This window comes from Ambystoma mexicanum, chromosome 6p (assembly GCF_040938575.1).
Source record: "Ambystoma mexicanum isolate Mex_15411 chromosome 6p, UKY_AmexF1_1, whole genome shotgun sequence".
Classification (NCBI taxonomy): domain Eukaryota; kingdom Metazoa; phylum Chordata; class Amphibia; order Caudata; family Ambystomatidae; genus Ambystoma; species Ambystoma mexicanum.
In genome coordinates, this window is record NC_090935.1 from 1,050,536,384 (window position 1) to 1,050,561,567 (window position 25,184).

Here is a 25,184-nt window from a genome sequence, read left to right on the forward strand (position 1 = left end):
ATAAAAGCATACGAATGCAACATAATGAGAAATTGCAGGTTGTTCACCAGGCCCCATAGTTAGGCCTGCATATTATGCCTGGCACAGGCTAACATGGCTCCTCGCTCTCCTCTGGGCTCGCCCGTTTGTAGCTGGTTTGAGCAATTGAGGCAAAGCCTCTTTGGGGTGGAATATAGTCCGTGAATTACAGGGCGGCACGTTTTGTTAAAATACGAATACTCTCCAGATAGAGGTGCTTTTTATATCCGTTATACATCTTTGGTTCAAATGGATTCGATAATTTTTACAGGGTAAGTGATTTTTTTTTTTTTTTTTTTTTTAAAGGAAATCCCTATTCGCTGGGTGGTAATGTTTGTTAAGTAACCAGTGTTAGGATCAGGGTCAACCACTAGGGCTCACCAGGCTCGCTATAGTCTATGCAATTAATGGGTAGCCCTGGTGAACTTTACACATCTCTGCTCCACTGGCTTGCAAGGCTGGATTGCTTGTAAGGTAGCCAATGGCTGACTGGCTAAGCAGAAGGTGTTCTTGATCATAAGGTTCATAATGTTGCGTCTTTGGCGATGTAAGCAGCTAGGATTCCCATTTAGTATGTGGTTCTGGGATATACCAGTGACCCATGTTTTTACAGCCTCCTCTGAAGTTCAGCGGCCCAAAGTCAGGAATTTGGACAAAAAGGCCAAACTTGTTCCTAAAACACAGTTATGACCCTTTTGGCTTCTCTTCGGTACAGCTTCAAAATGCTCAAGTCTTCCATCATTTGGGATATTTGGGTACTTCAAATCAGAACTGTCTACGGCTTTCAATCTTAACAACGGCGTCTGCCACAGTCTTGTCTGGTGGATACCTGCTCACTTTGAGACTTCAGTGGTGCTGCTTATAAGGTCACCAAAAGCCAGCATAGTGGAGGAACCACAGAGAATAGCTCTGCAAGGCTGGGGTAAGTTACAGGTCATACCCTACTTGGCAGGTGTGAATCTGAGCCCCAATGCTTGCTTTGGCGGAGGTATTCCTCACCAACAGGGTACGGGTCAATTGTCTGTGTATGCCCCAGTCGATGTATGCAGGGCAGTGTGTGGTAGGAGATGTAGTTTTGTGTGCTTTACACACCTACTGTAGTGGTGGTAGTACAGGTAGATGATGTGATTAGTGTTGTGTGTGAGTCTGATTCTTTGGGGGGCGGGGGGTTACAATGTAAATGTTCTGTTTTTTGCACATGCAAATGAGCATAAAATGTGGCCCCATTTTGTACATATGTGGACTGCCTCTTTGCAAATGGGTCGGGCATATGTGCAAATGACTGCGGTGCCTGTTTTTACGTGTTGGTGGTGTATTTTTTTATTTTGTATTTTATTTATAAAGCGCAGCCAGGCCCGGGGGCATACGGGTGCGTAAAATAGATCTGGTTATAGTTAAATTTGAGTGCAAAAAAAGGTTACGTTGCAGTTACAGGTAGGTACATACTTAGCATTACAGATACATACATACATAGTCTAAAATAAATACCTTAATTACAAAATGTACCGTCGACAGACGGTCGTTCTGGGATCTGGAGGTTAGGCAGTCATGGTGTCATAGTGTCCATGTTGTGCAGCCAACGCTTCGTGTTGCGTTTGAATAGGTTAAATGAGGGTTCAGACCTAAGGTTCGCAGGGAGTGTGTTCCATAGTTTCGAGGCTTGTACGGGGAAGCTGGCTCCACCCGAGTTATGTAGTTTGAATCTCGGTATGGACATAGTGTTTGCTTGAGCTGCTCTAAGTGGTCTTGATGATGTGTGGGGTGTGAGTTGGTTGGTGAGGTAGGCTGGTGCAAGATTAGCCCTGGCTTTGTGTGTGAGGGCCAAAGTTTTGAGGGATATTCTGTGCTCTACTGGGAGCCAGTGTAGAATGTGTCTAGTCTCAGAGATATGTGACTTTTAGGGATATTGAGGGCAGCCCTAATGGCATTATTTTGAATTACTTGGAGTTTGTTGATATTTTTGTGTAGTCTATTTTGGACAGGACTAATGCTCTAGCAAGAGTAATGCAATTGGGCGAAGAGATGAACGGCCTACTTGCGGTGATCAATTTGCAAGTGTATGCGGCTGATGATGCTACTGCATTAGTTTGTTTGGAAAAGGATAAGGTGGGATCAATGTAGATACCAAGTGTTTTAGTGTTGTTTGAGACGGGGATGAGAGTACCATCCATGGAGAAGGATTTGAAAGCAGAGTTTAGATTTCTTAGTTTGGCGTGGGTACCAAGGATAATCAGCTCAGTTTTCTCATCGTTGAGACAAAGTCCATGATGTGCCATCCATGCTTGTATTACTGAGTATATTTCATTGAGAGTTTTGCTGTCTGTTTCATAGTTACCCGAGATAGGAATGAGTATCTGGGTGTCGTCCGCATAATTGGTATACATCACACCCATATAGTCAAGGATATCAAAGAGGGGCTTTGTGAATACTTTATAAAGCGTCGGGGACACACAAGAGCCTTGCGGGACTCCACAAGGTACTGGTGAGGGTTCAGCAGAATCAGTGGGAGAGAAGACCCTCATGGTTCTGTTCGCCAAGAAGGAGCTGATCCAGGCAGGGTCTGCGTCTGAAAAGTGCGCTGCAGTTTTCAGGTGGTGACAAAGTGTTTGGTGGTTGACCAAATCAAAAGCTGCTGACAGGACAAGCAGTAAGAGGAGTGCAAGTTTGCCATTGTCTTTTAGGATTTGGATCTGGGTAGTGAGATCTATTAATGCAGTTTCCGTTCCGTGTCTGGGTCGGAAGCCGGATTGCCTTAGTCCAAGAAGATTGTTCGATTCTAGGTAGGCCTGTATTTGCAGGTAGGCTGCTCTGTCCAGTATTTTTAATAAGAAAGGTACGGTTTTTATGGGCCGGTAGTTAGACGGGTTGGCTGGGTCAAGAGTAGGTTTTCTGAGTAGTGGGATGACCCACGCGTCCTTTAGGTTGTCAGGCACTACTCCGGTTTTGAAGGAGGCATTAATGAAGTTGGTAATAAATGGTGCCAGATCGTGTGCTGCTGCTTTGATGATCGGGGCAGGGCAGGCATCACCTTGGCCGTTTGATGGTTTAAGTTTCCTAGTGATGTTTTCTACTTCCCAAATTGAAAGGGGTGAGAAACTGAATCGCTTAGAGGTAGACTTAAAGGTAGGTGATTTGTTAGGAAGTTGTTTGTAGTCAGGGTCAGCTAGTAGCAGGGATTTTTTCGCATTGATTTTAGATTGTAGGCGAGCTATTTTGTCTAATAAGTCCTTCTGAATGTTACTACACCATAGTGCATCAGTAACAAATTTGTCAGTAGGGGCAATAGGGGATTCTAATTCTTTTAAGATCTTGAAAAGTTCTTTTGTGTTGGATTCCGCTTGCGTAATCCTTTTGTTGTAAGTGTTTTTTTAGCAAGAATGATGGCTTCTTTGTAGCTAGTGGATGCTAAGGTTAGTTCATTCTTATTGGTTGCTGTAGGGCACTTTTTCCAGTGTGCCTCTGCAGTTCTTTTAGTTTTGCGTAGTTCTCTTAGCTGCGGCGTGAACCATGTATTAAGGTGGCGCTGTGGTTTAGGTTTCCGCAATTTTAGGGGGGCGATGGTGTTCAGTGCTTTGAGAATTGCCTGATTGTAGATATCCACCAAGACTATCAGGTCAGAGTCTGAGCCAATATTGTTCAGGAGGTGGAGTAGTATCAGTAGGAGTTTGTCAGGTGTAATGTCTTTCTTATTTCTCGTGCTGGTAGCTGGGGCGATGATAGGAGCCGGTTGGTGTGTGATGACTTTGATGGAAAAGGTTATTTTATGATGATCCGACCAAATCAAGGATCATTGGATAAAAGATCAATAGAGCAGTTGAGGTGAGTGAGCCAGTCTAGTGTTCTGCCTTTGATATGTGTGGGCTCATGAATAATGTGGGTGTGACCCAAGTCGGATAAAGTGTTGGCTAGATCATGGGCGTTAGTATTCTTGGGGTCGTTAAAGCCAAGATTAAAATCCCTGAGTAGGATAGTTTGTGAATTAGGTTTAGTGTCAGTGGTTATGAGTGATGCAATAGCCTCTATAAAAGAGGAGATGGGACCTGGTGGTCGGTAAATAAGGTGCATAGTTGCTGTATGGTTGGGTGATAGAGGTAGTTTGATGGACGGGATTCAGCAGAAGGGATTTGAACGTCCTGGATGACTCTAATGTCAAAGGTATTTCTGAATATGAGGGTGAGTCCACCTCCCTTCGTCTGGTTAGTGTTTCTGTCGCATCTAATAATAGCATAATCGTTAGGTATAGCAAGGGCAGGAGATGGACCGGAGGCAGCATTAAGCCAGGTTTCCGTGACTGCGAGGAGATCAAGCTTTTCATGAGTTATAAAGTCAGCGATGTCCAGGGCATGGGCAGGGAGAGACCTAGCATTTACCAAGGCTGCTTTGATGAGTGTGTCTTTTGCAAGGATTTTTTGTGGTGGTAAAGGTTGGTCATGCAAAAGGGTAGGGGCTAGCTTGCTGTCTGAATCAATGGCCAGATTAGCAAGTTTGTGGTCCGTATGCAGATGTTTGATGCTACTGTAGGTGTGCGGTTGTTTTTTTTTAGCCCAGGCTCTTAGTCTAGAATTTCTGGTTAAAATGCTGGGGTGGTGAGAGCATGGCGAGGTGGGTGGGATGGTTCTTGAATTTAATCTAAGGTTTCTATTGGTAGTAATACAAGGTTGGTTTGGTGTTGGTCTGGTGGCAAAGTGATGTATCCAGAGTGCTGGATCATCTAGGTACGGGTTTGCATATTTCATGGTGCTAGACCACAAAGTGAGGGTAATGGTTAGCTTGCAAGTGCTGGTGTATGTGTCTTGATTAGTATGTAGGTCAGGTTGAACGGTCCAGCGTCTAGTGTAAATGTACAGTAGGTGGAGGAGAGTAGTTAGACACCAATACATGGTGTTGCTAGTGGGCAGGAGTTGAAAACTTCAAGTATGTAGTACTTTGGAACGTGTTAAGAAACAGTACCATGTTAAGAATAGTGATCACTGACGTTTGTCAAGGTTGCTGTAGTGATAGGGCTACAGCTTTGATTCCAGTTAGTCAATTTGCTAAGTGATAGAAGAGTGGTACCTCGGTTAAGGATGGAGACAATTAACCAAGAATTGTACCTAAAGGCAACACCTAATTGTAAGATGGGCGAGATAGGTAGTAGTGCATGCCAGGCGGCGCATGTGATCTAAGTGTAAGCCGATTTGGGTAAATGCAAAGGCTAGCATCAGGTGAGGGCAATTGTCTAACTTAGCATCAACAAAGCATCGCATAGTATAATTCAAAATATAAGTCAGGCAAATTGTCCTAGCGGGGTTAAATGCATTGGGTGAAGGGTAGCAACCGATAAAAACCCACTGAAGTAATTGCATGCTAGGTTGATAGGACCGATAGCTTAAATCATGTAATTACTGACACGTTAATGCAGGTTATACAGACGGTATACAGGCAAAAGTATCTTGATTATCACATGGCATCAGTTGCATAATAGGGAGAAAGACAAGCGGTCAGTGATAAATAGTCTGACGCCAGTCTACATAATATGGCGAAGGCAGAGGCAGGTAGCATGCCCTGGAGCATACAATAGAGGGGCGCGTTTATGCATAACACAGGCGTAGTCGCCGCGTGCGACAGGAGGATAAGGCAAGTAACACAGTGACAGGCAAGTAATACTTAGGCTCGTAACTGCATTACGGTGGTATTGTACAGGACATGATAAAATATGTAGGTAAACAGTTCAGCGTCGTGCTCCAAGTCAAGCGAGGAGAGTGAATGACATAAATGTTGATCGCTAAACGGGTGCTCAGCTGTGTGTCCGGAGTTCGCGGAGATGCATCACAGCATGGAATGTTACTCAGGCAGGGGCTAAGGCAGACGCAGATCTGGCTGTACACATGGTGAGACACACTGACTAATTACAAATACAGCGGCAGTGTGGAGTGTAGTTCTCACCTTAATTAGGTTAGAGATTCACGCTCAGGGGGGGAGCACTCGAGCACGTCCAGCTCGGTCAGGCTCAGTCAGGAGGAGCCTTTCTTCGTGTGCCTTCCTGAGTTGCGCCGGCTACGCCTGCTAGCTTGTGCTTGGTCTTGAAGGCAGGCACTGGGACCAATCACGCGGAATTCCTGGGTCAGCCAGGGAAGCTGGGAGGAAGCTGCTAAGTGGTGATGGCAAGCGGCCATTTTGGACTACCTCGGTCCTCGTGTTGGGTAATGGTGGTCAGCAGTGACCCGTGGCGGTATGCCTGTTGGGCTGGGGTGGACAGCCTTGTAAATCACGTAGGGTGATCGGCGGCGGGTAAGGGTGAATACCAATGTTCTATGCGGCAGGAATGCAGCGGACGAGCTGCACTTTCTGAATACTGCTGTAATAAGCCAACGGGCTTACCTTTGGTGCCGGAGGGGCCCCGAGGTCTCTTCCTCGCGGGGGCACTGCTCCTGCAGTGGAGGATAGCTCCTGCTTCCTCGCTTCCTCCGAGGCACAGGATCTGTGGGCTCAGTCAGGAGGAGCCTTTCTTCGTGTGCCTTCCTGAGTTGTGCCTAGCACCTAGAACTATTTCCACTCCCAAGTTCTCAACAGGCGCAAACCAGATGATACTTTTAGGTGTACATGGTGTGTTGATGGAATGCATCAGTTGCACGAGTGTGTATTGTGGGGGTGGAATTGTTTTGTGACTAAAGTGTGGAAGTGAGCTTGGGGCATTATTTTAGTGTGTTTATTTGTACACATAGTAGTGGGTGTAGTTATGGTTGTTTATATGGTGGTGATTGCTGGTAGGCAGTTGTGTGCAGCTGTGTATGACATAGAGCCTCTGTAATGGATGTGAGCAAGATGGGATGTTGGTGAGTGTCACTTGGAAAATGTCACTTAGTTTTGTTTCCACGCCAGATTCACAATAACCAAGGATGAGGTTTTGACTGCAACAGGCTATTTCTTAGCAACCTCAAGAGCTCGGGGTATAGGAGTGATGCAAGTACCCTGATGTGCACACACGTGTGGACCTGGGAGGAGATATTTACATGTTTTTATTGACACAATTTACTTATTAATGCTTTGAATATTGTTTTATTATGTATGGACAGTGCTAAGAGTTTGATCAGTTCTAACTAACTAGTGATGATTACGTTATATATTTATTTTATACTAACAGTTACATGTTTCTGGTAAAACTGTAGCCCTGCAGCTTTTACTCAGTTTGGATTTTTTGCCTTTGATGTGTCTGTATTTTGTGTTGTGATTTAGCAAACCGGCACCTTACGTGATGCTCCTATAGCAGTGTAGGATGCTCCTATAGCAGTGTAGGTGGTGGGTTGGGCCATTTAGGTGATGGATCTATGAGAAATGGCCTGGCCATTGATTTGCTTCTCTAGTCCGCCAGAGGTATGGTTTTACAGAAGCCTTGAAGACTGCTTTTCTATAAGTATATGTAAGTAAGTTATTAAATATGTATATTGTATTTTTTTTCTCGAGCAGTGGTTAGCAGTGCTTTCATAGTTTTGGGTGGTAAAGCTGTGACGTGAGTGTTCGACTACGGAATGTTCAGATCCTTTTATTTAGCTGTACTTTATTTCTTTTTTCTAAAAATGTACAAATATTAATAGTTTTGCAAACTGTTCAAGTACACAATTCTAACAAATCAATTCTTTTCATTAAAATCAATGTGTAAAGGGACCAATATATGCAAGATGGAAACAGTGTTTGACAGTCTAGGCAATTAACTATATAGAAATTATTTGTAGACATGACAGGCTGTTCGACACAGACCAACTTAAAGAAGAAACATTTTACTATGACAAACAAGGAAGTAAAGCGGTATTTGGTCCCAAAAATGTTGAAGGTGAACCATCTGAGGAACCTTGTGTACTTGTGTACAGGCACGTTATAAATGACGTTTCATAGGATATCATGAAGACCCACTTCTGACAAGGAATCCCAAGCAGGACTCCAGTTAACACAACATACATTGTCCACACATTCATCTTCTGGGCATCCATTGCATGGTGACCCTAGTTTAAAAGGCCTTTCATCTTTAATTGCATCCGGTGCATAGTTACATTCTGAGAAAATGTTAGGGTAGACACTCAGCATTGGACATGAAGGAAGAGTATGACCAACGTTGTAGTTTTCAGTCCAAGCAATCAGAGTATTTAAGTGTACTGGCAACCCTTGGGGATTAAATATTAATACTCCTGCTATGTTGTGGTATGCTTTGCATGGTGCCATCCATTCGTGATGTTGCAGATGAAAATATAATCTGGGTGATGTTTTGACTGTGCATGAGTGAGGTTATCCAACATTGGTGTAATGTTTTCTATCATTTATTGGTTTGGTATGGGTGCGTGATGGTAACGAATGTGTGGGTCTGCTGTATTGTATGCTCCTTATTAAATGTTGACGCGCATGCTGGATGGCCATGCATGGTATCACACATTGATGCTGAACATTATGTTTTGTTGCCCATGCTTCTTTGCGAGGGGTGGCTGCATGGCGTTATTCATCTGTGGTGTTTGCTTTGGGATCATTTAAAGGAATGGTATTAACCTGTAACATATATCTAGTCGTGTCTGTTGCCTCATGTTTGGGGTCTTGATACTAATGAATGGCACATGTATCACATCTAATGTTATTATGCAATGCTGGGTTTGGTTGGGTTGTGAGTGCATGCTATGGAATGGGTCTGAGGATTCCATGTTATTAGGGAATGTGTGTGGGTTGTTTCAGCATGTTTTATATGCTTTAAATCTGTGTTTTTATATTGCACACTTGCAAATGTGATTCGGTTATATTATGTGTTTGTGTGGTGTGTGTGTGCTGAGGCTGACGAGGGGGGATTCCCTGTCAACAGCCAATGAGTGCTTCAGTTTTTTGAATGTGCTGCGAAAGTGTAACTTTTTTCATAAGATTTGTTTGTGAGGTGGTGCATGTGTGATGTTTTAGGCCTGCATATTGGTGATGTTGTGCATGTTTAAGTGATGTGGCAGAGGTGTTTATGCACGTCTTGGTTTTAACGGATTTGTTAGGATTTGGAGCGTGTGCTATTTGTTAAGCTGCGCATACATCCGTGGTTGAGGTCCATTATTTTTGGGGGGGGTTTACACATTATTGTATGGTGTTGGGTACATGATTTGGAATCGCCAGTTTGATTATCAGAGTTAGTCTATAGGAGCAGGCTCCATGTGGTAGTCATCCTGTGATATAAAAGGAGAAAATGTTACTTTTTAAAAATTGTGATTTGTTTGTATGTTGAATGTAAGAGTGGGTGAATTTATGTAAGTGTGTTGTTGGCATGCAGTGTGTGCAGATGAATCTCCTGGTGCAACATGTTGGAGAGCATGAATGCATGCAAGGCAATCATTTAGTTGAAAGGGGCCCAAGTTTGGATGTAGCCTTGAAACATGCGCAGTTACTCAGCGGTGGGAAGAGGAGGAAAGCATTGGTGCCAGAGGATCCAGGAATCCCCAACTATTCACCAGTTGTGGAACATGACAATACCCTGAAAAGGGGAAAAAAGGCGCCAATGCAACTTATATGCCGACACCTTTTAAAACCACAAGAGAGGACAAAAAACAAATAATTGAACTAATTTCACACTGAATGACAATTCAAATCCACACTCATATCCAGACTAGACATTCAAAGCATTCCTTAGCAAAATTTAAAACTAATCATACTGCGTCGTCCTGACGAAGGCGAGGAGAGACAGAATCGCTGAAACGTCTTTCATGTGTAGCATGCACAGCACCCTACAGCTTTGAGGTGGCTGACATTTGGACATATATATTAATTGGAGACGTCGACCCCCAGGGTAGACCCTACCATACATGCCCATTGCCATACTAATTAACCATTAAGTAATCTTGTGTCTTTCATGATTATACCTGTGTTCTTCCACATTTGGCATTCAATTGCAACATTTGTTTATACCCAGATAGTCATTGAAGTCAAGATTTGGGTCTCAGTTGCAAGAAGTAACATGAGATAGATGGTCTAGTAATGAGAATGTACTACTCCCTAGTCGTCTTCCTTCTTTGTAAGAAAGATTGCGAATCACGCAAGCTCTGTATGTTTATTTCAAAGGGGCATGTGTTAATTATTAGAGCGAATTGAGTACATCATTGATTTATTTCTGCATTGACTAACTGGCGCATTTTATGTATAATTCTTTTGGTTCCGAATACACACACATTTAGGTCACTTTGTGGTTTTGTGGTTACCCTTCTTTTACTTTCCTCGCAGATTTCACTTATCGCTTTCATGTTGAGCAAATTATTTTTGAGCAAAAGGATTTCAGTAACTGTTGAATTCATAACTGAAATGCATATTTAAGAATGATTTTTCATTGGTATGGACTCAGATCCTAAATAATAGCATTAATGCATTTGTTGACTTGTGAACAAGTTGTTAAAAATGCAATTCCTGGGGGGGCGCGGCCAGCTACGAGACGATGCAGACGTGAATCTGCACCGCTCCGCGAGCCGCCACATAATCCTGAAACATCCTGCCTGATTTCGACAAGATGGACCAAGAATAAGCAAACGTATGGAATGCGGAGGATCTGCTTTACATCCTGGTAAATTTTGGGGACAAAACGCATACTTGAGGAGGAGAAACATCGACTCTGGTCTGAGGCCACGCTTTAAAACGCTGCTGCAATCAGAATGGCCGCCGCGTATCTCCTGGGCCCTGGCCGGGCCATACAGTGAGCTGCAACCACCCCTCGCGGGGTACAAGAGGGACGGCGCTGAAACCGGTGACTCGCACCTGACTGCAATTTGACTTTCCGCCCCTCCACACGCATTGTCAAGCGTGGGGCGGCGCGTATCGACAGCCAGTGTCCGCCGCCGGGGACCGCGAGCCAGCACAGCCCGCTGTGCGGACGAGGGGGACTCACCACAGCATACCGCTGGAGACACCACTGGAAAACGAGGAACCTGGGAGAATACAGTACGTACCTGGGGTGGAAGCAGTGTAGCAACGGAGCGGACTGCGGCTCCAGCCATAATACGTTCTCAGCGGCACTATCTACAGGATCGTACTTCCCCCGAGCCCAGCGCACGACGCGCCCGTAACGCGGAGCGGGTGCCTAATATTTATAAATTACCGTTTCATCCGCCGCTACCTTGTCAGTGCTGCAGGCGGTAGAATCAGTCGCTCAACCAACGAAACTGAGCAGGTGCGGGGACATACCCCAGTCCGAACATTGCCCACAGCAACAGCCCGTCAATAGAAGCAAAGAGGGGGAGAAGAGATCAGCATGAAACTGCCCTGGTTAGCCAGGCAAAACAACCCTGGGTAGCCTGCATAGCGTGCTACCCTAGCCCTCGGAAAATGTAAGCAGCCCCGCAGCCCACATAACAAAGAACGTGCCTGCCCTCCACGGGGTCACAAATTGCAATACATGGAACACCGACACCGAGTGACCGCCCTGTGAAGCTGCCAAACACCGCCTGAGATCATCTGTACCCTGGCGCAATTGTGCGATCTAATCAAGCGTGTGCGGCCACAACGCACCTCACTAAACTACTGCAGTGGCCTTGGGACGCATCAGAGAGAATGGGGAAAGATAAAGCTAAGCAACTCCCGACACAGAGCAGAATGGAGCAATACACAATCCCTTCGACACAGGTCCCCGACTACCATCCGGTCACCCTGGAAGAAGGGCAACCGGACAACGCAATCTCTCTGAGGGACATCATGGTCGCCATTGCGGATTCCCGCACGGCAATGGAGCAGAAAATGGACGGGATAAGCCTGGACGTGTCCCTCCTCAGACATGATCTCCAAAAGCTGACGGCGCGTACTGGCGAAGTCGAACAGCGCATCTCGACTACAGAAGATGGAGTACGTGACATGCAACACCAGCTCAGAAGCATCACTTCGAAACTCAAACTGCTGGAAAGCCGAGTTGAAGACGGTGAGGGCCGCTCAAGGCGCAATAACTTGCGCATAATTGGCATACCTGAGAAAGCTGAAGGCGCCATCATGGAGCTCTTCCTTGAACAATGGCTAACAGACCTATATGACCTGAGCTCCTTCTCCAAGTTTTTCTCTATAGAACGAGCACATAGAGTACCCACAGGTAGACCGACACCAGGGGCGCCACCACGCACAGTAATTGCGAGATTCTTAAATTACAGGGACCGAGACGCCCTACTGCAACTGGCACGGACCAAAGGCCTGATCACCTTTAACGGCTCAAGGATCGCCTTCTTTCCGGACTACACGAGAGAGGTGCAGAAAGCGAGGCAGTCTTTTCACCAACTTAAAAAGCACCTGCAAACATTGGGGGTCAAATATGGCCTACTTTTCCCAGCACAGCTTAAGATTTACCACAAAGGCACATCAATCCATTTCAGTGATCCGAAGGAAGCATGGCACTGGGCGGAACAACATATAGAGGGGGATTGGTCAACTCCCCGAGCCAGCAGGGGAAGAAACAGACCGCCCCTGACCAACAACATGCACCCCGACTGCCCCCGGAACAAGACCTACCAGAGGACAGCGATGGATGACCCCTGACACCACTCCTGGCGACGCCCAGCAGTATACCAGTGAGTACACAATCCACAAACCGTACCTGCTGACACGAATCAATACACTTCCTAAAATTTCAGCCGCGGGGACGACTCGCAGCCACACGTTAGAGGGCCCCCCCCCAAGAGACACATCAGAGAGTAGTCCCAGCGGTGCTAACCCCTGATCGCACACCGCCAGGGACTAGCATACGTACACAAGTTGAGTTTATTGCATGTAAGGTGTCCAGTTGACGCCCGTGGTTTTCTAGATTCGGGCGACCGATGCTTCTAGTTGGGAGGAGTATGGGGTGGGGGGTAACGGGTTTCTTAAGTTTAATTACACACGGGACACGTCAGACACGAAACATATCAGGGCCAATCAGTACGATCACAATTGATGGGCACAAGCTCGCGAGACGCGATGCATCGTCATCAGCAGCACACATATCCACTTCCATAAGCAGACATGGCATCACATAATAACACTGCTAACGCCCTCAGAACACTCCGGCTCATGACGTGGAATGTCAATGGCCTCGGCAACGCAATCAAACGGCGCCTGGTTAGGCAATTCCTTAATAGACGGGCACCAGACATAGTGCTTCTGACTGAGACCCATCTTGCGGGCACGGAATGCACCCTGTTCAAACGCACAAACTACAAGCTGACACTCCACTCAGGCTTTACAATGGGATCAAGGGGAGTCATGGTCCTGATACACAAAAACCTCCCTTTCCAACTTACCACAGTGTGCCTGGAAACTGGCGGCAGATACCTATATGTGACGGGCACGCTATGGGATCAATCCAGCGCACTGTTAGCCATCTACGCACCACCAACCCAACTAGACCAACTGCTCACAGATATTGCCCCGCTGATCACAAACAACACTTCCAACCTGTTGGTTCTGGGTGGAGACTTCAACGAAGTCATGAACGTAACTTTAGACCGCTCACACTTACGCAATAGGAACCCCAACGCAACTACCCGACTCGCCACATTCACCAATGCACTGGGTCTATGCGACACATGGAGAGAACTCCACCGAGACACTAGGGAATACTCTTTCCATTCAGGGGCACATGCCTCCCTATCTAGGCTGGACTATTTTTTCGTCCCGGCCTCTGATTTACACAAGGTATAGGGAATAGACCTGCTTCCTAGGGGCATAGCTGACCACTCCCCGCTTGAACTGAAAATCACAACATCCAGGCCGATTCCCCCACCGAGCTGGCGACTAAATAACTACTACTTGGGGGACCCCGAGCTAGAGGATAAATTCCAGGAGAGCACAAACACATACTTTGAGCTTAATACACAGTCTGCTTCAAACCCTGAAACACTGTGGGAGGCCTACAAGTCAGTACTAAGGGGCGAGCTAATATCATGGACGACTGCCAAAAAAAGAAAGCATTTTAGCAAAATACTTGAAGCAGAACAGCAAGTGAAGCAGGCAGAGGAAAAGCACATAAGCGAAGACACACCGGACACAAATCGCACCCTGCTTCGAGCACAAAAGAAGCTCCAAAATACAGCAATGGATAGTGCAAGGCATGCACATACTGCGATGCGAGCGAGAATCTATGAAACGGGAGACAAAGCTGGGAAGATGCTGGCATGGCTGGAAAGAAAAGAGCAGGGGCGTAGCCATGTCTGGCGGCTGGAGGCAGGAGAGCAAAACACTCGCGTAACAGACCAGGACATAACACAAGGCTTTGCAGAGTATTACGCAGAACTCTATGGGGCACCCAGGACCCGAATGGATGCCTCGATCATGGAGGAAATAGTCATCCCTACCTTAAATGCGGCGCAGCAGGAACTACTGGAGAGAGACGTCACGGAGGACGAGATTCTAAGTGCCATATCCAGCCTCCAAACCGGCAAATCCCCAGGTCCCAATGGCTTCCCGATCAAGCTAAGCGGAAGGTGGGGACCAATGTGATCGCTCCACACCTGTTACGGATGTACCAGTATGCACGTGAAAAGGGCATTCTCTCACCTGACCTACGTGAAGCAACGATAATAGCGATACCCAAACCGGACAAACCCCCCGAAACCTGCAGTTCATACAGGCCTATCTCACTTATCAACAGCGAAACAAAGATACTGGCCAAAATACTAGCAGACCGCCTCCAACAGGTCATCCCCTCTCTGATACACCCGGACCAGTGTGGCTTCATGCCACAGAGATCAACACGCATGAACCTTTACAGACTATATTCAGCCCTGGAAAGAGCCGACAGCATACAAGGCCCCCTAGCCTTACTTGCAATTGACTTTGAAAAGGCCTTCGACTCAGTGAGATGGGAGGCTATCTGGGTCATAATGCATCGTATGGGTTTCGGCGAGAACTTTATGAGCTGGGTATGCCTACTATACAACTGTCCAACCGCCAGAACCAGGATCAATGGATGGCAATCAGATCCCTTTGGGCTGGGGAGAGGAACGAGGCAGGGCTGCCCACTGTCAGCCATGATCTTTGCGATCGCAATAGAACCCCTGGCAATTCTCCTGAGAAACACACCTACCTGGGAAGGCTTCCGCTGGTCAGCAACCTGGGAGGACAGAGTATCGCTCTATTCTGATGACCTGCTCATCTACCTGAAGGACCCAGCCAATTCCTGCTCCAGAGTTACGAGCATACTGGAGCAATATGGGGCATTCAGCGGCCTACGAGTGAACTGGGCCAAATCCATCCTATTCCCCATAGGGGGTGTGCCTGCAACCAGTCTAATGAACGGCCCCTACCTGATCGAAATGGAGCAGTTCAAATATCTTGGGATACGCATGCAGACTATACATCCCTGAACCTTGCCCCACTCGTAACAAGATTCGCAGAAGATACCCGCAACTGGATCTCTTTGCCATTGACATTGTTGGGTAGAGCTGCACTATTCAAAATGATTGCCCTCCCCAAATTCTTGTACATCCTGCAAAATGCCCCTCTATATATCCCGCAGCAAGAATTCCATAAGCTCGACTGCATCCTCAGAAAGCTGCTATGGGGAGGGGCGCACCCGCGGATCGCTCTCTCCACGCTCCAAAGGTCCATATGGGAAGGAGGGATTGGACTACCCAGGCTGCAATCATACTACTGGGCTGGCCAGCTGACGGTGGTAAATGACATGTTGCATGGGGATGGGACACTTCCGCACATCAAAGCAATTAACCCCCACAACACAACAGCACCATTAGAACATCTCTACGGAAGCCTGGGTCGCCCACCGAAACCAGATATGGCGACACACATTGTGAGAATATGGAAAGAGGTACACCCACACCTAGGATGGGATGGGAAACTGACACTGGCCCAACCCCTGTGGAACAATTGCCATCTTCCTGAAATACAAAAGTTACCTAGATGGCCCGAATGGGTCCAACGAGGAATCACCACGTTGGGGCTGTGCTGCGGGAGGACAAACTTGTACCATTCGAAACATTGCAAGAGGAATTTTCCCTCCCAGCCACAGAAAGATACCACTACACGCAATTGCAACATGCGTGGAGCACCCACCAACAGAATATATGAAACATACCGGAAAGCTCCCCCCTTCAGCGCAATATGGTATCGGACCAGGTGGAACGGAAAGTCACCTCCACCATGTACAATGTGATTACATCCTTTGCGACACTAGAACTGACCAGCCTGAAGACCAAATGGGAATGGGACGTGGGATCGCTCCAGCCGGAAGACTGGGTGGAGGCCCTAATGTACCCGCGCGAGGTAACCATTTCTTCAAGACTCAGACTGATTCAACTAAAGATCCTGCACCGCGTCTACTACCCAAGAGTTGCCCTTTTCCGCTGGGGAAGACAACAGATGCACGTTTCCTGCGCTGCAAGCGTGAGGAAGGCACATTCTTCCACATCCTATGGGAATACAATAATATCCAACAACTCTGGCAGAAATGCTGTGACAAACTATCCAGCGTTATAGGCAAGACAATAGAAAGATGCCCAAAACATCTCCTTCTGGGGATCTCCAATGAAACCGACCTTTCCCGGTATGAAAAGATACTCTGCTCTACTGCAACGGCCGTGCTCAGGCGGAATATAGCACAACTGTGGGGCGCAGAACGCACTCCGGACTACGACCAATGGGTCGTGGATGTAGACATCTGCGCTGAAATGGAACATCGGGTGTACACTGCGAGGGGCTGCCCGCAAAAAGCGAAGAAAATATGGAACCGCTGGGAAGACGCCAGCTAGAAGTCAGGTGTGACACGGCAGACGCTAAGAATGGACAGGGTCGCATGATGCCGAATGAAGCGAGCCAGGAACGTACTGATCGTGCCACGAGTAACTCCTGTTTTGGCAAAGTCTGACGGACCACTAGACGGCAGTCCCAGTTACCAAGGGTTTTTTCTCTTTTCTTTCCTCTTTTGTTGTTTTTAGTTTTTTACCTGCTTCTCTCTCCTTTCCTTACCCCCCTCCTGAAAATGTTGATTGTATGATTGCTCCCTTGCTCCCAGCCCTGATACACAGAGAGATGCACGTACTGTTAAGTTGTTTTCCTATGTTGCAAATCAATAAAGTCTTTGATAAAAAAAAAATGCAATTCCTTCTGGCAGTACTCCTAAGTATATTGTAATTCATCATCTTTGACCATTTTTTCTAATGTCATAAGGGGAGTAGTGTGCATGTGTGTGTTGGATGCTGAGGATGAGTTTGTATGTTCTACAGACTATGCCTTACTTCTCTTTACATACCTTCGACCTTCTTGAGCAAGCATTCATGTTGTGGAACAGTTTCAGATATCCTTGTTGGACGGTCTAAAGCTAATTTGATTTCTTCTTCTGACCTTCCTGTGAATGTGTCCCATGTATTGTGTCCTTGTTGCAGATGTGTGTGTTGGTCAGTGGTATAAACTTCATTTTGTTTGACCCTCCTTACTTATTGCACATTTATGGAAATATCAATACATTTCTCAAGTGTGGCTGAACCTATTTTTGGGCACCAGAATTGGTACCTGTTTACATTCCATGAATATTATGACACCTCCTTTCCATGGTATTCATTGGTAAAATTACACCTACTGTTGAATCATGTGGGCGTTGGGATGGCATGGCCTTGCTGGAGGTGGGACTGAGAGATAACATGTCAATCAACTTCCCTCCCTGCTGCTAACTATGTTGACAAGATGAGCGGATTTGAATTGAGGGGACCACGTGGGAACTGAGCTTCATAATCCATATGCATGTTTAAATCAAAAGTGTTTGTGCTGTCACATGGCTGGGTGAACACAAAACTACTAACACCAGAGTATACAGAGTAATAAAGGGTTTTATTAAACAGAAGTGAAACATATGACTATTGCATGGAAATTGGTTCAAGGTGGCTGTAACATAAAGATTTTGGGGAGAAGTAGTCCTTGAAGTCAGGATTATAAACGAAGAACGGCAAACGAAAAATTATTCAGAAATTTCCAGGCAGGAAGGTCTCCTGTTTAGGTAACTCTAACATTCAGTCTTTAGCACTTGTTCTGGGAACCACAAGATGTCTCTGCCTCTCGTGGGATTTAGTGCTTCCTCACTTTGCCAAGTTTCCCAAAATTCTTCTACTTTATTGGGGGTCTCCTTCTTTCTGTTACTTATTCCCCTGTTTTGGGAGCAAGGGTCTCTTTCTCTCTCTCTCTCTCTCTCTCTCTCTCTCTCTCTCTCTCTCTCTCTCTCTTCTCTCTTCTCTCTTTTCTCTCCCCCCCTCTGCCCTTTCCCTTCCCCCTCCTTTTACCCATGGATATGGTGCCCTGCTCACCCTTCTACACCCAGGTATACAGTGCCCTGCTCACTCTCTGTTCACTGTAGCACACCTCTCTTCTGGATTCCTGGGGCTTTCCTCTTCTGTTGCACACTCTTTTGGGGTCAAAGTCCCTCCCTCGAGGTCAAAGTCCAGATTCTAATCAAAGAACAGCAAACGAAAAAGCATATGGTGCCTTGCTCACCCTTCCACACCGAGGGCTATGGTCACTAATCCGCACCCAGGGATAAAGTGCCCTACTCACTCTCTCTCTCCTCACTGTAGCGCAGCTCTCTTTTGGATTTCAGGGGCTGTCCTCTTTTGGGGTCAAAGTCCCTCTCTCTTAATACTTCTCACTATTACTTTCTCTTGTGTCAGTGGTCTTTCTGTTTTGGTCTCAAGGGGGATCCCTTCCTCCTCGCTGGAGCCCACCCCTTTTCTGGGTTTCAGGGGGCTCCTCTCCCCCTCACAGGAGAAGATCCCTCCTTTGTGATTCAGGGTGGCTCTTCACCCTTTCACTGGAGCACAAACCACTTCTCAGCTTTAGGGGGCTATTTTCCATCTCACTAGAGGAGAACCATCTTTTAGAGTTCAGGGGGGCTCTTCTCCCACTCACTAGAGCCCATCCCTCTCCTGGGGTTCACAGACCTCCTCTCCCCCTCATTTGAACAGATGTCTCTACTGGGGTTCGCCCCCTTACTGGAGCACACCCCTCGTCTGGGATTCAGGGAGCCCTACTCTCACTCACTGGAGCACACTCCTCATCTGGTCTCAAGGGGTTCCCCTGTTTTGCCGCTCTTCCACTTCCTCAGCAAACTCTTCTACTCAACTCCCAGCCCAAAAGATACTGGCCCTCATTACGAGTTAGCCGGTCCGGATTTAACGATGCCAGTAAAACCGTACCAGCACCGTTTTCCGGACCGGCTAACTTTGAGTTATGTGGCCGTGTGGTGTTAAACCCACCAGGTCTGACCTGGCGGGCATAACGCCACTGGCCGCACATGGACGTAGAAACACTGGCACCATTATCGCATGGTGCCAGTGTTTCCACTGCCCCCATTCCCGTGGAATTCAATGAAACGGAATGCCAACTCTGGAATTACTGGACCACTGGGGCTGCAATGCCCCAGTAAGTCCGGCAAGTCCGGAGGCGGTAAATCCCGACCGGTCTGAGGGCAGCCTGTCGGTTTACCGGCATTGCTACCGCCGGACTCGTAATGAGCCCAAGTGTCTGTTTCTTAGCCTCGGTTTTAAAGCCCTCACCTTTCTTCCATTGGCTGAGACAAACTTTTCAGTTTATTCGTCAATTGGCTTCCTATTCCAAGCCAGGGGAAGGACATGTTTGCAAGGCTTGCAGCCATCTTGCATTTCATGCACTTGGTTTTCAAGTGCATGAGCAGGTGTTTGTCTACTGCTCTGCTCCTGCCTTGCCTGCTTGACTTTTTCCCTACACAGAAGTTCATTTTGTGGGGTTCTGGTTGTTAAGACAATCCCAAGTGACAGGAAATCTTCTAGTAAGTTCCTCAGCTGTTCAGAACCGTTTTCTGTTTGGGCAAAGGGGAGAAGTATGTATCTTCTTAAATGCTGCAGCTACAAGGAAGAACGAAACAGTGGGCCTCATCACGAGGTTGGAGGTAGCCTTACCGGTAAAACCGGCAAGGCTACCTCCAAACTCACATCCGCGTCCGGCACCCACAAATGGGCAATTACCAGGCTATTCTGGCCCAACCCGGTAATTGCCCTTTCAGGAATTAGTTAGATTTTTCCCTTCAAGGATCTGCACCCGTGGACTGTCTGGGGTCTCTTTGGATTTGCTTGTTTCCCCCAATATCGTACATTTCCCTGAATGCCTGAAAGACACTCCGTAATATGCTCTGGGTTTTGGATTTGTAAACATGATGTATCTTTGGAGATGCAGTTCTGAATGAACCTTGTAGTATCTATTTAGTTTCTATCTCAGTGGGTTCAGGATTGGTGTAGACCTTGCCCTGTTATTCCTACTCTCAGGTGGAATGGATACGATGTTGGCACTGTGACTTTGTCTCCGTGCATATTGGGTAAATATGTGTTTGTACATGGAGTGTATGTAGAAGAGATGGAGTGAAGTGTCGTGTATGTGCATGGTGCATGTCTGCAGGGTTGCCAGATCGGGCTATTTCCTGTACAAGTGGGCTTCCCAATAGCCTGTTGGATTGTTACATGATCCCATGGTCATGCACTTTAGTTAAGTGATGAAGTCGTGTATTAAGGCCAATCTGTAAGGCACTTGACCAGCGATGATCCCAGTTCTCATTGGCAGAAATATGTGTTTGTTTGGCCTTCAAAGTACTCTTTCATATGGATAATGTGAAAAGTACATCTCTATAACACTGCCCGTGGTAGCGGCCGTGTAGTTATGGTTAAGTTGCTAAACCCATAGGAAGACCACTTTTTCGGCGGCTTATAGCTTCACTTCCCCTGGAGGAATCCTCACCAAACTTTGCAAAACAAAAGTATATGGCCCGCTCTGAATTTTGGTGAGGTTTTGTGCAGGGGAAGAAGGGGGCAAAGTTAGAAGGGGGGGTCCCAATTTTTTTTTTCCATAGACTGAATGGGGAAAAACTTTGCAAACGGCTACAGACCGAAAGGCTGGACGGATTTTCACCAAATTTACAGCGGGGGCTTGGGTCAGAAAGCATGCTTTTGTGTGTTTGGTGGAAATCTGACCAGTTCTTTTGTTGCAAAGAATTGAAATGTACATCTCAAAAAATTATTGATATCTCGCTCCGCTGACCCATTTCCCTGTTTGCTCCGTGGACAGAAGGTTCATTGGCTTGCAGTACGCCATGCTGTCGACGAACTTTGGACGTGGCCGCTGGTTGGCTGGAGAGAAGCGTGCTGTGCATCAAAGCTTTTCAGGAAATGCTGCCATGGTGTATCGGAGGACAGTGCGCTGCCGAAAGGGACTGACAAACATAATGTACGACATGCGGTGGTGGGAAGAGGGGATGGAAAGGGTGGGGGGGGGGAGAATTGCTTCATCAGAGATATGTGATTATTAGGTAGATGTAGATGATGGTGTGCCTGTAGTATCTGTGCGTATTGCGCCAATTCACCGGTCCCTGCACAGGCCCCAACAATGTGTGGTGAATTCAGGTAGTCTTCGTTACAGCACAATAGCTCATGCCGCGACCTCTTACCGTGCTGCCTGGTGGTACCTGAATAGCAGACGAGGAGTGCATTGCAAAACATATATTATGGCATGTGGTGGTGGGAAGAAGGGATGGAAAGGGTGGGAGAGTGAGAAGTGAATCATCTGAGATATGTCACTAGGTGGATGAAGATGTTGATGTGCCTGCACTGTCCTTGCATACAGCGCCACATTGCGGGTCTCTGCACAGCCACCTCCCATGTGTGCTGCATGCAGGCAGGCATCATTACGGCATGATAGCTGGTGCAGAGACCTATTTCCATGATGACTGCTCGGAGCTCAATTGCAGAAGGGGAGTGCAGTGCACATGACATGCACATAAGTTACTGTGCACTGCAGTGTGTTGCAAGGATGGAGACCTTGCAGTGACAACTATGTGATGTGGTTGGAAGTAGGTTTCACATTGTTCCCTTCTGTGTGTGGTACGTCAGCATTGCATAGATGGTTGATTGCATCGGTGCGGTGCTCCTTGGCACATAATAGTGTTTAATCCATGGCTGCAGCTAGTGGAATGAACAGTGGAGACCGACTAAACTGCATATTGCATCAGATTGCGTAGTGTCCATTGTGCGGAGTGGTGACTTCTGTACTGCAGTATGACATATTGTTTTTCTGTATCCATTAGAGAGCTGGGAGACATAGTATGTGAATGAAAGTGGGTATGGGTGCCGGAGGCTGTGTTATGTTTCCTGAATAGCTGTATTACGGTGTGGAGGTTTGGTAGTAGTGGCGGTGGCTGTGGGACGTGTGTGCAGTGTGGTATGTGAGCATATGATGGTATGCATGCCTGCATTAGGTTGCGGTGGATGTGGGCAAAACCTAGACTATTAAAGGATAGTTCCGGGACTTTTTTTTTATTGTTCCTATGGTTCGGCCATGTGTTTTTAAGCATAAATCGGTAGATCGTAGAAAACTTTCCTATGGACCTTACCCGACTTTTCGCCCATTAACGCACTCGAAAACATCCGCCATTTTATGATAATCCTATCATTTCCCCCCATCGCCCTGGCTCACCTGCTTTTGCGGCACTAAATGAAATCCCCCGCCCCTGAAACAGACTTGATCAAAACATTCATATTCCCCGCCTCTATCCGTGACGTGACTGAGCTGCGTAGGCAAACGCGCCCAGGCGTCTTCTACGCGACTCCACACAGAACCAGGAAATCAACACAGATGAGCTCACACAACACAGCGCGCCACAATTGGGAATATGAAACTGTACTTTTAAATTAAACCGCAAGATTGTAAATTTGGTAAAGTACATTTATTTGACATCAAATGTTTTGAGAATATTCAGCGATTTGCATTTTTATTTGCTCACGTTCCGAAAAGTTAGTTTCGAGGCACACGATGTTCCTTTGCTGTACACAGGGTCTTAGATCATCTCACAATACAGCGCCACAATTCGGAATATGAAACTGTGTTTTAAAAGCAAACGGCAAGATTGTACATTTGGCAAAGTACATTTATTTGACATCAAATGTTTTGAGAATATTCAGCGATTTGCATTTTTATTTGCTCACGTTCCGAAAAGTTCGTTTCGAGGCACACGATGTTCCTTTGCTGTACACAGGGTCTTAGATCAATGAATTTTTTGTTTGCTCTCGATCCAAAATATTTCGTCTTGAGGCAAGCGATGTTCGTGTGCAGTAGACAGGGTTTTGGTTTACGATAAAATAAGCTCTTCGGTCGCACTGATAATCGCATGGCTGTTCCAACAACGAGGCACTAGGCCACCACAACGGTCTGTATGTTGCATCTAGCCGTTAGTACCGCGTAAGGGCATACTTGTACTTGGCGATCGTCCCACAAAATGGTCAGGGTGCTAACGTTGTTCACGCGGAGAAGCAATTGGCGATTATAGAAGCCATCCGCCGGTGTCTGGTACTCGTGACACAGACAATAATGGACGATGTATCTATTTGAAAAACATAAAAAAAGGAAATTAGTCTCACCATCAGATCTTTATTAAAATTATTCATTTTATATATTAGGTCTGGAAATTATTTCATAGCTAGGACAGTGCAATTGGGTTTTATACGTCAAGGGGGGGTGTAGGATACTGAGACAGTCCCCCAGTGCAGGGGTTGACAGGGAGTGCAGGTGGAGAGTGGAAGGGCCCAGGACCGAGGTCGCAGACAGTGGACCAGTTGTAGCAGGGGAGAGGGAGAGAGAAAGCGGAAGCAAAGAGGAAGGTTTTGAGGTGCTTCCGTAAAAGGAGACGGTTCTCCCCAAGATAGTGCGCGGTACAAAACAATATGCCACATAGAATGAACAAGTACAACTTAACCCGTCTTTAAAGCTACTGTATAGTAATTAAATTGCGGTATAAACTCATCTAAAGAGTTACTTACATTATATTTGCATTTTCCATTGTGTCTGTGCGTAGGGCAGCCCCGAAATACCACTCCTTTTATGCCGACGTTTTATTTCTTCTAATGAACGAACATGAAATGGCTTTCGTTTCTGAAATTATATTCATTATCGTTTCTTACGTGGTCCCGGCCTGTCAAGGTCAAATAACAATAGAACCTTATACTGAGTCGTGGGCCATTCTGGCACCCGAGAAAAAATCAAAGCAGCTGACCTTCACTTTGAACGAACACACATTCCTAGTTAGCTACATTCAGTGTAAGGCCGTCTTACAGGACTTGAAATTTACACTCCATCTTTGCATTTTGTCTGCGTGCTTTGCAGCCCCACAGAACCATAAATACGGAGACATTCTATATTTTTTGAAAAATCATTTATATTACTGTTTGGTTTAATTTAATGCGCAAATGAACAAGGTTGGATAGATAAACATATTCAATGGGCCTGCGACATGAGGAGACTCGAGAGAACAGACAATCAAATTACAATCATTTAAACCGTGATGTGTATTTTTCAATGAGCTCTTCTTTAGGTGGACATGGAACAGAGGCAATGTTGGGTGGCAATGCAGTTGTCACCTGCACAGGTTCGTTCACAACTCCATTTATGTGCCTATCTAGGACGTCAACAATAAGTCTCTCAATAAACTCATATTGCATATCCTCAAACACTGGTTTGATCACCCATTGTTTACTTCTTTTAGTGAAGGCCTTATTGTAGCGAAGCGTCCCTAAAGTTCCGGTCGTCCTACTTTGTTGACGGCCAACATTATGGTTATGTGCCAAGACCGCTAAAAGAGTCCGATTTATCATGCCCTCCATGCCAAAATGCAATCGTTTTGGCCTGTACTTTAGGCACATATTGTGGAACACCTCCAAATCTCCTGTGTGGCAGAATTCCGTGAGTCCCCTCAAAGCTTTTGTTATAGTTTTATCAAATACAATCTTTTCAATGGCTTTGTGAGTGGGTGATGAAGGAATCAACCACTTCTTCTTCCGTGCCTCCTCTGTGGACAAATGGCCATGTTCACAATTGTGGAAATGTTGGTTCGTGTTCCAGCGGTGCACGTTTGTACAGTGTAGCATTACTGACCGCCATTTTTCCAGTAGAATTTCCAACGACCCTCCACATGTTTTTGAGCTCCACCAAAGATGGTTGCTGATTGACTTGGACCACTGTGAAATACCTTGCATATCTTTTTTTTTACCTGCAGCCGACAATTTTTTATTGATTGTTTTTGCAAGATGCCAAACGTCAAATTGGTGATTTATATTTTTGTACTCTTCTCTCATTGTCTTGGCAATTGAAACGTGTCTGTCCGTGGCTATCAGGTCGATCACCATTCCCCGCGATTGTAGTTCTTGCAATGATGCTACAAA

The 25,184-nt window shown here is 46.4% G+C and overlaps 1 protein-coding gene across 3 annotated transcripts in view; it reads left to right on the forward strand.

Annotated features, from left to right (window-relative positions):
• SEMA4D (semaphorin 4D) overlaps nt 1-25,184 on the forward strand; it is a 974,222-nt gene that overhangs the window by 843,868 nt on the left and 105,170 nt on the right. The window lies entirely within an intron of this gene.